The sequence below is a fragment of the Schistocerca serialis genome, chromosome 5 (assembly GCF_023864345.2).
Source record: "Schistocerca serialis cubense isolate TAMUIC-IGC-003099 chromosome 5, iqSchSeri2.2, whole genome shotgun sequence".
In the NCBI taxonomy this organism is placed as follows: Eukaryota; Metazoa; Arthropoda; class Insecta; order Orthoptera; family Acrididae; genus Schistocerca; species Schistocerca serialis.
The window spans coordinates 244,839,993-244,853,801 of NC_064642.1; the positions used below are offsets into that span (position 1 = coordinate 244,839,993).

General features: G+C 42.1%; 1 protein-coding gene across 3 annotated transcripts in view; it reads left to right on the plus strand.

The window, feature by feature from the left end:
- LOC126482297 (pyrroline-5-carboxylate reductase 1, mitochondrial-like) overlaps positions 1-13,809 on the plus strand; it is a 176,797-nt gene that overhangs the window by 233 nt on the left and 162,755 nt on the right. The window lies entirely within an intron of this gene.

Sequence of the window (13,809 nt, forward strand, 5' to 3'; positions counted from 1 at the left end):
CAATACGCAGTGCCACGGGTAACAACGTAACCCTTAGAGGTCTGTCTGTTCGACTGTTCAAAATCCTTTTTCTCAGGAACGGGTAGACTTACGAAATTGAAATTTGTGTCATATGTTAATACCTACGGTCCATTGACGATGATAGAAAATAAATCTTCTATATCAAAGCAATGAAAATATACGGCCATTTATCTCACATATTCGATGATCGCAGACTCAGACATCAAAACCGACAGGTAGTTACAATTGACGTAGAATTATGGAATTTGCCAAGAAGCAAGATTTCACGCTACAACCAAAGGAAAAAAATTAAAAAAACTGTTAATTTCTAACTATACCATACGAAAAAATATTTTTTGTCGATTGTTATCTGACTTCAAACTCGAAATTAATTCATTCTCGAAAGTCTTGGAATTCCTGGCTCGCATCTCACCACTTTTTTAAAATCAGTTTTGTATTACATTTTTGAAAATCTTTTATGGCTCAATCTATGCCTGGAAACGTAGAGAATTGAAACGTTTAATTCGAAGCTGTGTTTGAGTTTTATTAAATCCTCAATGATTCGATTGTGACGTGTATTACTTTGTAGTTGTGCTGATTTTCTCTTGCGTATAGTAGGTAATTGAGTATAAATAATGAGCAAACTGTCATAGCACTTAGTTTTCCAAAAGAGGCCCGCCGGATACACTCTTTTTAAGATGTCTGCAAACACCTTACCGCTTTCTTCTGTTTTGTTCATCTTTTTTGTCCCACTATGCAGCATGTTACATGGCTATGGAAAACTAATGGTACGAGTCGAACGACACGTTCTCACTCACTTATACTCCAAGTTAACTCAAGTATGTGACCGTTGGTAGTTAATACATACAGAGTCTGTGAGATGATTCCAAATTAGACTTTAGAGTCAAAATTTACACACAACAGTTTAAGTGTCGGAGCACCTGGCCTAAAAATTCCATTCTCAAGTTTATTTTCCTTTAAGTTTAGCTGATTATCTTTAAACTAGTTACTGTATAGACTGAGATTGAGTTCTGTTCTGTCTGACAATGCTTCTCAATTTTTCTGGTAGCAAATGTACGGATGTTCTTCAAAGAAACAACATACATAATGGAATGTATTGGAACAGTTACTTGTATAATTGGAAGAGGGGATGACAATATATGTTATCCTCTTCGTGAAATAATAAGGCCGTATTGTTGGGTGTACAACTGATTAATTTAAACCAGTTACTGTACATTCTGAGGTTGTTTTTGTTCTGTTTCATTAGCAATGTATCTCAGTTTTGCTTGCAGTAGCCATACGGCTGTTCTTTGGACAAGGAAACGACATACATTACGAAATGTTTCAAAACAATTACTTATATAGTGAGAGGAGAGGATGTAATAATAATGATAATTTCGGTGCCTGAACGGCCTGGATCCCATGTGGCGACTTGCATGTCCCTTACCTAAGACATTAATTCTACCTGGAAAAGGGGACCTACAGTTTAACGTGGAATCCGAAGCACGTATAATTCTCGGCGAATTTTAACGTCACTGAGAGGAGAAGGCCATGTTAAAGGCACACTAAAATCTTTCCGGGGTTCGACCTGCGGCCTCACTGTTACCAGGCACCTGTTCTACCACTTTACTACCAGGCCCGACAGAAGGGAGAATGACAGGGTACGGTGTCGCCATCGCAAGATAACAAAGTCAAAAGACATAGAAGGATGAAAAGGATTTTTTTTTGTTAAATAACGGATTCTTCACGAAGTAACGAGCAATATTTGTTTCTCAAGTATATATCTGTGTGTGGCTGTGACCGGGATTTTAGCGTCTTGTTTGCGTTTTTGATGGTGATGAGAGAGGAGATAGGGGACAGTCTAGAACGCACACTCTTCCGCTCACGAGTAGTATCTAGAGCAGAGTTTTCCATACTATGTTTCGCAGAATTCTGCCCGGCGGGAAGTAAATAAAGGCTCCGCAAAAAACTGTTAATAAGAATGTTTTTTAGATTTTGAAAGTATTATCTTTTAAAATCTTATTGTGATTTCTGTGTCATTAGTTACGATTTAAAACTGAGGTAATCACTGGATAAAACAAGTTTGCCTCATTTTTTAAAAGAAATTATTAACTTTCAAAATAAACAAAGTGTTCCATCAAAAACTAGGATTCACAGAGTGTTCCGTCAGAGGAAAAGTCTGGGAACACTTGATGTAGAGGGACGACCTTCCACAAATGAATTACCACCAACAATGTCGCACGCACTCGCTCTGTGAAACATTACGGACAGGTTTGGAATTTGATCTAGGACTTTGGCGCAAAGTCTGGGAAGGGATGAAATATGCAACTAAAAGCTCCCTGACAATCTTCCCAAAGAAATATCTGACTGATAACAAAAGTGTTTTAAATGTTGACTGAAACTATTTCTCCTTAACAACTTACTATACACCACAGAAGAATTCTTGAGAAGAGATTATTAATGATTTTAAAGAAAAAAGGCGTGTCAGTCACCAATAAGTAACCACATGAATATTTTTATTTTATTTATTCTGTAGTTGTATCGAAATGTTCTATTTTTCTTCAGTTGGAAAGATCAGCGCAGTTCCGCGTCATAACATTTATCATGAACTTGGTCTTTGGGAGAAGTAACTAACTAAACACAGGTGGCGTAAGTTTCTCCTGTCGCCAGTATCGATGCGCCTACATCCGAGCACAAACGTGTAGAAACAACCTCGATTCTAGAGAATGGTACCAATGCTGGATAAAAGATTCCTTCAGAGCTCTCCATGCATTACTATCTTCTGCGATACTCATCCATTTTGTTGCTGTTTGCCTTCTACTGTTGTCACCTATCTTCCGCTTGGATGCGTTCTCGCCGTTTTCTTAACTTTTAGTGTCTCTTCAGTCGATGTGCCGTACATTCCGGTTCTAGGCACTTCAGTCCGGAACCGCGCGACTGCTACGGTTGCAGGTTCGAATCCTACCTCGGACATGGATGTGTGTGATGTCCTTAGGTTAGTTAGGTTTAAGTAGTTCTAAGTTCTAGGGGACTGATGTCTAGCAGACTGATGACCGCAGATGTTAAGTCCCGTAGTGAACAGAGCCATTTGAACCATTTGAACCGTCCATTCGCCTGCTACGTGTTGCTGCCCACACCCATTTCATTTCTGTCGCAATCGTAATTGGGTCTTCCAATCCGCTTGTTCTCTGATACATCTTTTACTGTCTCCTCTAGTGTTTCGCAAAATGTACCTCTCCATTCCTCACTTAAAAAGCCTCAGTTTTTTAATGATTTGACAGTCACGAGTTTATAGCCTACCACCTTAACTCAAAGCTGATATTACAACTGATTTTAAACTTTTCGTTTCACACTGACTGAAGTCTTAGTTTTGGAAACTATGTTTAGTTCGCCAAAAGAACTGTATAAGTTCATTGTTAATTTGCGCTATTTTCTTTTTACGCGTTCACTACACGTAATTTTAGCATTTTGTAACTGGTTTTCAGGCCTACTAATAAACCAGCTCTATCACCCTCATCCATTAACTAACGCTAAGTCCCTTAAGACAGCGTATGTTGCGAAGAGAGACTTTTAGGTACACACACATCCTCTCTTCTCGCCTTTTACTGAATTTGGGTATATTTTCTGACATCATTCGAGTCGTGTCCGTTTTGACTGCTGTGGGTGATGGATGACTCAGTAGATGACGTGCAGGTGGCATGCCTGACAATTGATAGTGGGGGCGGGGGGGGGGGGGGACGTCAGTATGTGGCTGTTGAGAGAGCTGACTGTGTTCATGTGTAATGTGTAGAATGGAGGTTGGGCTTTGACTGGTTCTGTTTTAGTGGGAGGTGTCTATCGCTTCATGTTGTGAAATTTTGTGGGTGGTGAGAATTTTACTAGGAGCCAGTTGAACTGTGGAGACGAAGGCTGAAGAAAAATTGTGCCTGATTCTGACAACAGGGTTTTTTTTTTACACGGAGATGGAAGAGGAAGAATATTGAAATTGATTTTATATGTTTGAAGGTAGCAGATTTAAAGTGTGGGAATGTTGAAAAAGATGTTCTGAAGAAAGATTGTTGGGAAGCTGACAAGTGTCTTAGGTAGTGGGCAGAAGACGGTGGGGATTGTTTTACTAGAGGAAAGAGGAAGGACGGGATGGTTTGTATTTGGCGACTGTGTGGTATGGTGCTAGTCACATGTATTGCAAGTTATGGCTTGGGATTAAGGATTGGCCATCCTCGTGGGAATGGGGTTATCTGTTGTGGAGGTAGGTGGCTGAGCTTCAACATGATTGGAATTGTATACACTGAAAGCTGCTATGGATGATTAGGCCTAGACTGCAGTGACAGATGAAGTTGTCGTTTCGAATAAACGATCAGTTACAGCAGATGATTCGCCAAATATCGTGATTAATTAGAGCAGTACCACATCTTTCGCATACGAGTAGGTTTTTATTAATTCCAAGATGTGGTTGGACGTTGGTTTGATGCCATTATCTCAAGATACATGGCCACGTCTGTACTCTAAAAGAGATTAACCTAGCGTTTAATAGAGCACGACTACTATATCGCACACTTGTGCTTGTCTGGACCATGAATGGACTCAGCGAAGCTACAATGCTCTTGCCGCTTGTGATGATGCACCGTATACTTCAAATGTGTCTGAACCTTTCGTCTATGCTCAGTTGAACTAAAATTTCTCGTAAGTTAGCTAATGGAATTCAGCTCTATGTAAGGAATCTAGTCAATTACAATATTGACTTTTTTGCTACTGGTTGTTTTAGACATGCATTCGGTCCACATCTTCGAGTTGCTTACAGAATGAAATACACATATTTTCTTGATTTTGACTAAACAAAACGGAAGAAAACATAAAAAAATGCGCCCGAAGACAAAAAAGATGCACCAGGAAGGAACTATCCGATTGGGATGGAAATCGGTAGATGTGATGTACTGTACATGTTCAGACGAAGAAATGACCACAATTTCAGAAAATTCAGACGATTTATTCAAGAGAAAGAGTTTCACAAATTGAGGAAGTCAATAACGCGTTGGTTCATGTATGGCCATCGAGCAAGAATTTATTCAGCTTGGCATTGATTAGTAGAGTTGTTGGATGTATTTCTGAGGAATATCGTGCCATATTCTGTACAACTGGCGCGTTAGATCGTAAAAATCCCGAGCTGGTTGGAAAGCCCTGTCGATAATGGTTCAAATGCTCTCAATTGGGAAAAGATCTGGCGACATTGCTGGCCAAGGCAGTATTTGCCAAGCACGACGACAAGCAGTAGAAACTCTCTCCATGTGTAGAAGGGCATTATCTTGCTGAAATGTAAGCCCAGGGTGGCTTGCCATGAAGAGAAACAAAACGGTCTATATTTCTTCTAGTTCTCAATTTTATAATCGATCTCGTCCTGTGCTATAGGCAGTCGCAATATACTGTGAAAAACCGAATAAAAATAGGCTTGCTTGTACCGTCTTGGACGGTATGATTTCGCTTGGTTCAAAATGGCTGTGAGTACTACGGGACTCAACTGCTGAGGTCATTAGTCCCCTAGAACTTAGAACTAGTTAAACCTAACTAACCTAAGGACATCACACACATCCATGCCCGAGGCAGGATTCGTACCTGCGACTGTAGCGATCTCGCGGTTCCAGACTGCAGCGCCTAGAACCGCACGGCCACTTCGGCCGGCATTTCGCATGGGTTGTGGCATCAGTTTCCTGATGCTGCATTTGCATTTATGGCAACAGCTATCTTCTCGAACATTATCACGGAACTTCCGGCTTATCCGCCCGACCGTTCGTATAGCCTACGTTGTGAATTGTGATGGCACTACAACGCTCGCTTCACTAAGCCTCATCGATTTCCTTTTTCTCAGAAACGTATAAACGTATCAAGTTGAAATTCGTATAACATACTAAGGGGTATGGTCCGTTGGCGGTATAGAAAACGTAGGCTTCTAAGTCAGTGCAATCAAAAGAAACGTCCATTTATATCACATATTTTAACACTTGCAAACTCACTCATTAAAACCTAAAGGTGTCTCCCCGTTGATCTATAAACACGAAATCTGAAAGAAGCAATGTTTCACAGTACAACTAAAGCAAAAAAAAAATCATAAAATTCTTAATTTGTGATTATATCACAGAAACAATATTTCTACTGTCATTTGTTACCCAACTTCAAACTTGAAATCAAAGTATTCTCGGAAGTCTTGATATTCCGGGGATCGTTATCTCGCCAGTGTCGATGTCGATAACAGGCAAAAGACGCCGAGATTCTCGACTCCCGGGATGTGTTAACTGTCTGTATACATAATTAAGCGTGTCTCGAACGCTCAGAACGCAAATCCTACTTGCACGTGGCCAGTTTTTTTTCTTTGGAACTAACACTTTATGCGTTGCAGGAGATGGATGTTTTAATCGTATAAAATTAATATTTATTGATAAATGAAGTGGATTAAGAATAAATATTACACTTGTGTGCCAAATCTAAGTGCAGTAGAGCCTTATTAAGGGAAACATTGTTTCTCAGTGGTGCAAAAGAATGGAAGGGAAAGGGTGCTTGGAGGGTTAAATTGTGAATTATGGTAGGTCGCCGGATCGTTGTCATGAATTTCCCTCCTTCGTAGGTCTGCAGGCAGAAGAGCGTGCAGGCGAGTCCTCACCCTCTCTACCCAACTACGTCACAAAAAAAGAAAAAACTGCAGGGTGTTTTATAAAGTTATGCCAACCCTTCCGCAGCTTGCTTTATGAATCACTGGCGACGCAGTCCGCAGACACCGCCGGGGGCGTATATTTTCCAAAAAGTGTGTTAGCACTACGTTGAATGCAGATACGGGTTGCTAATAATGCAAATGCAAGAAAAGTATTTATACAGATTCTACGTAAATCTCTGCACGCTGGACCAAACTACTATAGGGATACTGATTCTTAGGCCTTCTGTGTGCAGATGTAGCGTTCTTCCGCGAAAGGCGACTTCCGCCAGCACGAGCGTCACTCGCTTTTCGCTTTATTGATAGACTTTACGTCCCCAGCATTTCCTGTCCAGTTCTCTTAAGAGAGTAGACAAAATAGCTTCACTGAGCTCCTGTTTACATAGTTATTTTCAGTTTTTGAGTGCTTATTTACATTTGTTAAGTGAGCTCCTACCTAAAATACGTTCCTATAAACAATGACTGAGGAATGTTTAATTTGTAAGTGTGGTGTTGTCAGTGACCTATGAAGTGTTGGTGAGAAAGGGATTGGATTGGTAAATATAGCGCCTTGCTGTTGTATTTAGTTGAAAGCGTATTGAAAAGCCATGTAACCGTTTTGTAGTCGCTTAGTGCTGAATTAATGAATGGCCAGAAAGTTACTGCACTTCTCTCACCGTTAATTGTGTAACTGGTAGACTGCATAAAACTCTTCCACTCAGGAACTGCAGGGACTTGTGGAGTGGTTTGCACTGAAGTGGAGCCACTTACCGAACACATCCAGAGTCTATCTTGCAAGTTGGGTCGCACAATGAGCTAATTTAAGCCTCTAGGCCTCTTCAGATGTTGGGAGAGCTGAGGCTGGGGTGATGAATTTTACAGCGCCTCATGCTGTGAAATGTGTTCCAGTCGTTTATATTGGAGACAATGAAATCAACATTGTCGAATACCTACTGCCAGCCTGTTACATTTAGGACAGCCTCTTCAGTGTGGTAGACATTTGGCAGCTCCACCTATTGAGTTTTTCTGCATAATAGCACATTCGACCATAGGAAATAAGTACTCACTCATTAGAGTGACAATAGCTCAATGAATTCATTTTGTCTACTCGCATGAGAGAACTTTATAGGATATTCTGGAGAGGTATAGTCTTACTGTGAAATGAAAAGCAAGGAGCGTTTGTGGTGGGGGAACTTGCCATTGTCAGAAGAATTCTACAACTGCCGTACGGGAAGACTTAGAACCAATTTCCCCTCTAGCAGCGTATAGCAGTGTGCAGAGATTTACTTAGACTCTGTCTACATCCATTTCATGCGTTAGTATTATCAATAATTCATATCTGTATTCCATGTAGTGTTAACGCAGTCTGTGGAAAATAAACACCCTTGGGCATGTCTGCGGACTACGTTGCCGGTGGTTCGTAAGGCGAGCTGCGGAAGGGTCTGTAAAACTTTGTGAACTACCCTATAGTTATTTTTTGTGACGTAATGCCGTGGAGGGAATGGGGAATAACCTGCTCTCTCTTCATTTTGCAGACCTATGAAGGAGGGAAGTGCATGACTACAATTTGGCGACCTATCTTCCTTCACGCTTCTATTCTCCACCCCTGCCTTTCCACCTTGTTACTCATCCAGAACAGATTTATCGCTTAATAAGGTTCTGCTGCACATAGAGGTGATACATACATTTCATACTTTTAACCCACTTAATGTTACAATAAACATTAATTTTATATCATTAAAACACTATTTCTCCATCCCCTGGAACATGGAAACCATTAATCTCGTGGAAAAATTAACAGGTCCTTTTTTTGTAGTAAATGTAATGTAGTTTAATTTTTTACTGAAAAAAGCTGCGGTTTTTGAGCTATTCTTGAAAAACATAAAAAAGTGATCTTTAAAAGCTCCTCCCCCCGTCCCCTCTCTTAGCTCACACTTCACCGGTCAGGATTTTCTGTATGTCGTTCATGACACTCCCTCTTACAACTGCACAAAAAATTGCGACTACACGAACTTTTTCCCCGAATTTTCCCTTATTCACTGGACTATAACGGCGCTTTCGCTAATGGGCGTTGCAGAAATTAAGTCACTGCCCGCCTGTGCTCTCGTATCGCGGTTGCGCGCCAAGCGCTGGACGGAGGCCACCCCTCACCCTCGGACAAAGTCCCGCGTTATCTGTGCCGCGGCTGCACACTGCCGCATTCACCTCGCCGCTGTCATTTTCCGTGACGTCACACTACTACGACTGGGTCCACTCGCTCGCGGTTACGCAAAGAAACTGACCTCTGACCATAGCGCGAGCACAACGGCTTCCTTCGCTTGTTATCTGCAATTCACAAACAGTTTCTCGGATGCCAGAATCCTTTGATCCTTTACAGTTAATTATTTCTCAGGTTGCTTCTGATACAACTCCACCACGCTATCTTGTTTACATCTTCTTCTTCAGCCTATCTCAATCCACTGCCGAATATAGGCCTTCTCCATATGTTACCCCTGTCTTCGCTTTTGAGGCACCTGGTATCGTCGTGTTCCAGCCACAAACTTCACATTAGCAGACCCTCTCTTTTGTGGTTTTCGAATACCTCTCGTGGTCTGATGGTCTCAGTGAACAATTCTAGGGGTCCACTTACTGTAATCTTGTCGATCTGTGCGTCCATCCCGTTGCCATTTAAGTCTTGCAATTTTCTACAGAACGTGTGTTACCTTCGTCCTCCTTCTAAAGCCCTCCGATCGAATCTTATCCCTGAGGCTGACTCCTAACAACTGTCGCCCCATGGCTCGTTGTGTGCCCTGTTGTTTACGAACACTTGCCATAGTCATAGTTTCCAGATCTTAGTATGCAAGTATTATAGACCTCACCTTTCGGGTTATTTAAAAAATCCTTTTTGGTAAGGATTCATCTTAGTTCCAGAACTCTGCCCAGTTCAAATCTATTGTGCACTTTGATTGTTTATCCCTAGTTTTATCTTGTGGCCAAGAGACATGTGTTTATGAACAATTTCTGTAGATTGATTTCCGGCTATAAGTGATTTGTCGCCTCGACATACACTATGTGATCAAAAGTATCCGGACACATAGCTGAAAATGACTTACAAGTTCTTGACGCTCTCCATCGGTAGTGCTGGAATTCAATATGGCGTTGCCTTGATGACAGCTTTCACTCTCTCAGGCATACGTTCAATCAGGTGCTAGAAGGTTTGTTGGGGAATGGCAGAACATTCTGCACGGAATGCTGCACTGAGGAGAGGTATCGATGTCGGTGGGTGAGGCCTGGCACGAAGTCGGCGTTCCAAAACACGTTCAATCTGATGCTAGAAGGTTTCTTGGGGAATGGCAGCCCATTCTTCACTAGGTACTGCACTCAGGAGATGCATGGATGTCGGTCGGTGAGGCCTGGCACGAAGTCGGCGTTCCAAAACATCCCAAAGTGTTCTGTAGGATTCAGGTCAGGACTCTGTGCAGGCCATTCCATTACAGGGAGGTTACCGTCGTGTAACCACTCCGCCACAGGCCATGCATTATGAACAGGTGCTCGAACGTGTTGAAAGATGCAATCGCCATCCCCGAATTGTTCTCCAACAATGGGAACCAAGAAGATGCTTAAAACATCAATGTAGGCCTGTGCTGTGATAGTGCCACGCAAAACAACAAGGGGCGCAAGCCCCCTCCATGAAAAACACGACCACTCCATAACACCACTATCTCCGAATTTACTTTTAGCAATATACCGGCTGGCAGATGACGTTTACCGGACATTCACCATAACCACACGCTGCCATCAGATCGCCACATTGTGTACCGTGATTCGTCACTCCACACAACGTTTTTCCACTGCTCAATCGTCCAATGTTTACGCTCCTTACACCAAGCAAGACGTCGTTTGGCATTTACCAGCGTGATATGTGGCTTATGAGCAGCCGCTCGACCCTGAAATCCAAGTTTCTCACCTCCCACCTAAATGTCATAGTACTTGCACAGTGGATCCTGATGCAGTTTGGAATTCCTGTGTGACGGTCTGGGTAGATATCTGCCTATTACACATTACGACCCTCTTCAACTGTAGGCGGTCTCTGTCAGTCAACAGACGAGGTCGGCCTGTAGCTTTTGTGCTGTACGTGTCCCTTCACGTTTCAGATTCACTATCACATCGGAAACAGTGGACCTAGGGATGTTTTGGAGTGTGGAAATCTCGCGTACAGACGTATGACACAATTTACAACCAATCACCTGACCACGTTCGAAGTCCGCGAGTTCCGTGGAGCACTCCATTCTGCTCTCTCACGATGTCTAATGACTCGCTGATATTGAGTGCCTGGCAGTAGGTGACATCACAATGCACCTAATACGAGAAACGTATGATTTTGGGGGCGTACGGATACTTCTGATCACATAGTGTAGTATTTTTCTTTCCTGAGGTTCATTTCCACGCCAATCTTTACAGGGACAAGTTTTTGTTTCTGGGTCGTATTGTGCAGTTCTTCCAAATCTTCACTTGCGTACGTTATACAGAACGTCTTAGTCTCGGCACTGTTAGCAAGAATCCAAGCATGTGGAATAGGTCTTCAGATATGTGACTTGCTCGAAGACTTTTTGAGTAATACAAAACAGTGCTTCGATCTGGACACCTTAAGCTCATTAGGGACAAAGTCTACGTTTGAATGTCACAGTGAGGCGTGGTAGGATCGCTCCTGTTCTCCATATTCATTGACAAAACGTTGGGTAGGATGGTTAGTCATGAAAGACTGTCTTCGGAAAAGTGTCGTCGTTGAATGACCCTGCAGAGATTTAGGAAGACCTGGAAATAATTTCTACTTGGTATGATGAAAAACAGCGTGGTTTGAATGTGGATAACGGTAAGTTAATGCGGATGGGCTACAGGACCGTTCCAGCAACATTCTCAGATGCAGTTAATGGTATGCTGCTTGACTCAGATACATCGATTTAATATCGAGGCGTAACATTGAGAAGGGACAGGAAGATGAGATGTCTATTAAGACGTGAGGGAATAATTTCCATAGTTGTAGAGGCATCTGTAGAGGCTAAAAACTGTAGATGAAATTAGAGATTGTAATACATCCAGCAAATAATTGAAGACATAGATTGCAATTGCTACTCTGATAAGAAAAGGTTGAGAAATTTGTGGCGGGCCGCATCAAACCAATCGGAAGAGTGGTGACTAAAAATACAAAAAAAAAAAAAAAATGTGAAACGGCATTAATGGAATGAACGCACAAGGTTAGGTGTAGGGATGGTGTGTGGTCGAGTAAGATTTATTGGGAGAGTTCTAGGAAAGTCTGGTGGAACCTTAAAGGAGACCGCGCACAAAACGGTTTTGGAAAATTACATGGTGTTCCAGAAATGTTGCGACAGATTTCGAGGGCTTGTAATCAGTGTCTTGAGGAACATATTGAGGATAGGAATCCGTTTCTGGAAACGTCATCCGATGACGCTACAGAGCTTCAACGTTACAGGCGATAGCACCTACGACTATGCCACCCTTTCGGAACCGAACGTGACTTTGTACGCTGACGGGCAGTAGGAAGAACATCTCGCAATGTTTTTGTGATTCAGTGATCGCAACTGATTGCCATAATCGCCAGTGGAGATGCTGCTTAGACAGGTCTTGTCTCCTATGAATGCGATGCTATGTTGCCTCAATCGATGACTGTTTCGGACCCTGGTTTCCACCTGCAGTTTATTTTCTTCCTAAGAACCGAAAAACATTAGATATTTTAGAGGGCCAGGAGATAAATAAATTACGGTAGAAACCAGTGTCCGAAACCGTCATTCACCGAAGCAGCCGAGCACCACATTTGTAGGAGACAACGCCTTCCCACGCAACAGCTAGCACCATCTTCTCCACTCGTCAGTGGCAATCGCCATCACTGAGTAACAAAAAACATTGCGAGACATTCCATCTATGTTCCGTCAGCGTAAACAGTCACGTTTGGTGCCGAAGGAGTTGTCTAGTGGTAGAAGCCGACGCTTATAACTTCGACGCTCTCTAGCGTCGTTACATGACATTCCAGACACAGGTTCCTATCCTCGATTTGTTTGTCATGATACCCTCTCCAACGTCTCGTCGGTTGTCGAAAAATTTCTGGGAAACTCTGTATAAATTTGCTAATATTAGGTCTAAATCTAAACGGCAGGAAGTGTTTTCTGAAAATGTTTATCTGGAATATAGTGAAACGTGAGCTCAGACAAGAAGAGAAAACAATATTTTGAGGTCCGGGATATAGAAGAATCCGAATTTTAAGTGGGTAAGTTGGATAATGGAAGAGCATGTAAGGGTTGTAGTAGGGAAGGCAAATGTCGACTTCGGTTTATTGGGATAATTTAAGAAAAGTATGGTTCATTTGTAAAGGATACCGCATGTAGGACACTAGTGCCCCCTTCGTTAAGTACTGTTCGAGTGTTTGCGATCCGCACCAGGTCGGACTAAAGGAAGACTTCGAAGCAGTTCAGAGGCGAGCTATTAGGTCTGTTAACAGTAGGTTCGAACAATATTCAAGTATTATGGAGATGCTTCGGGAACTGAAATGGGTATCCTTGGAGGGAAGGCGATGTTCTTTTCGTGGAGCACTATTGAGAATATTTAGAGAACTATCATTTGAGGCTAACTGCAGAACGATTCTACTGCCGCCAATGCGTATTTCTCGTAAGGACCACGAATATAAGGTTAGAGGGGTTAGGGCTCGTAAGGCTCTATTTAAGATTGTAAAAGGAAAAGAAATGACGAGTAGTGGTACTACCATACGATGCTTGTGGAGTATGTATGCAACTGTAGATGTAGACGTACTGAATCAAATAGAACACAAACTAAGGTGATAGGTCGCATCTGCGTTTACATCTGTGGCGTAAAATAATATTTAAGCTAGAAATGGAGAGAAGTTAAAGGGAGTGGGATGGGGTGGATTTACAGCGGGAGAGCAAGCCTTGAACATAAAAGCAGGTTAAACTAGTTTTATTTTTCAATAGTCTCGCAGTGATGAACAAATTTGCACAGAGTATACTAGTAGGTTGGTCTGCAGTAAACCAATTTTCTTACTGAAGACTAAAACATGTAATGCCGGGAAAATAATTCCCGCCTAATGACTATGCTGGAGTAACGAAGTTTTACAGTACTTA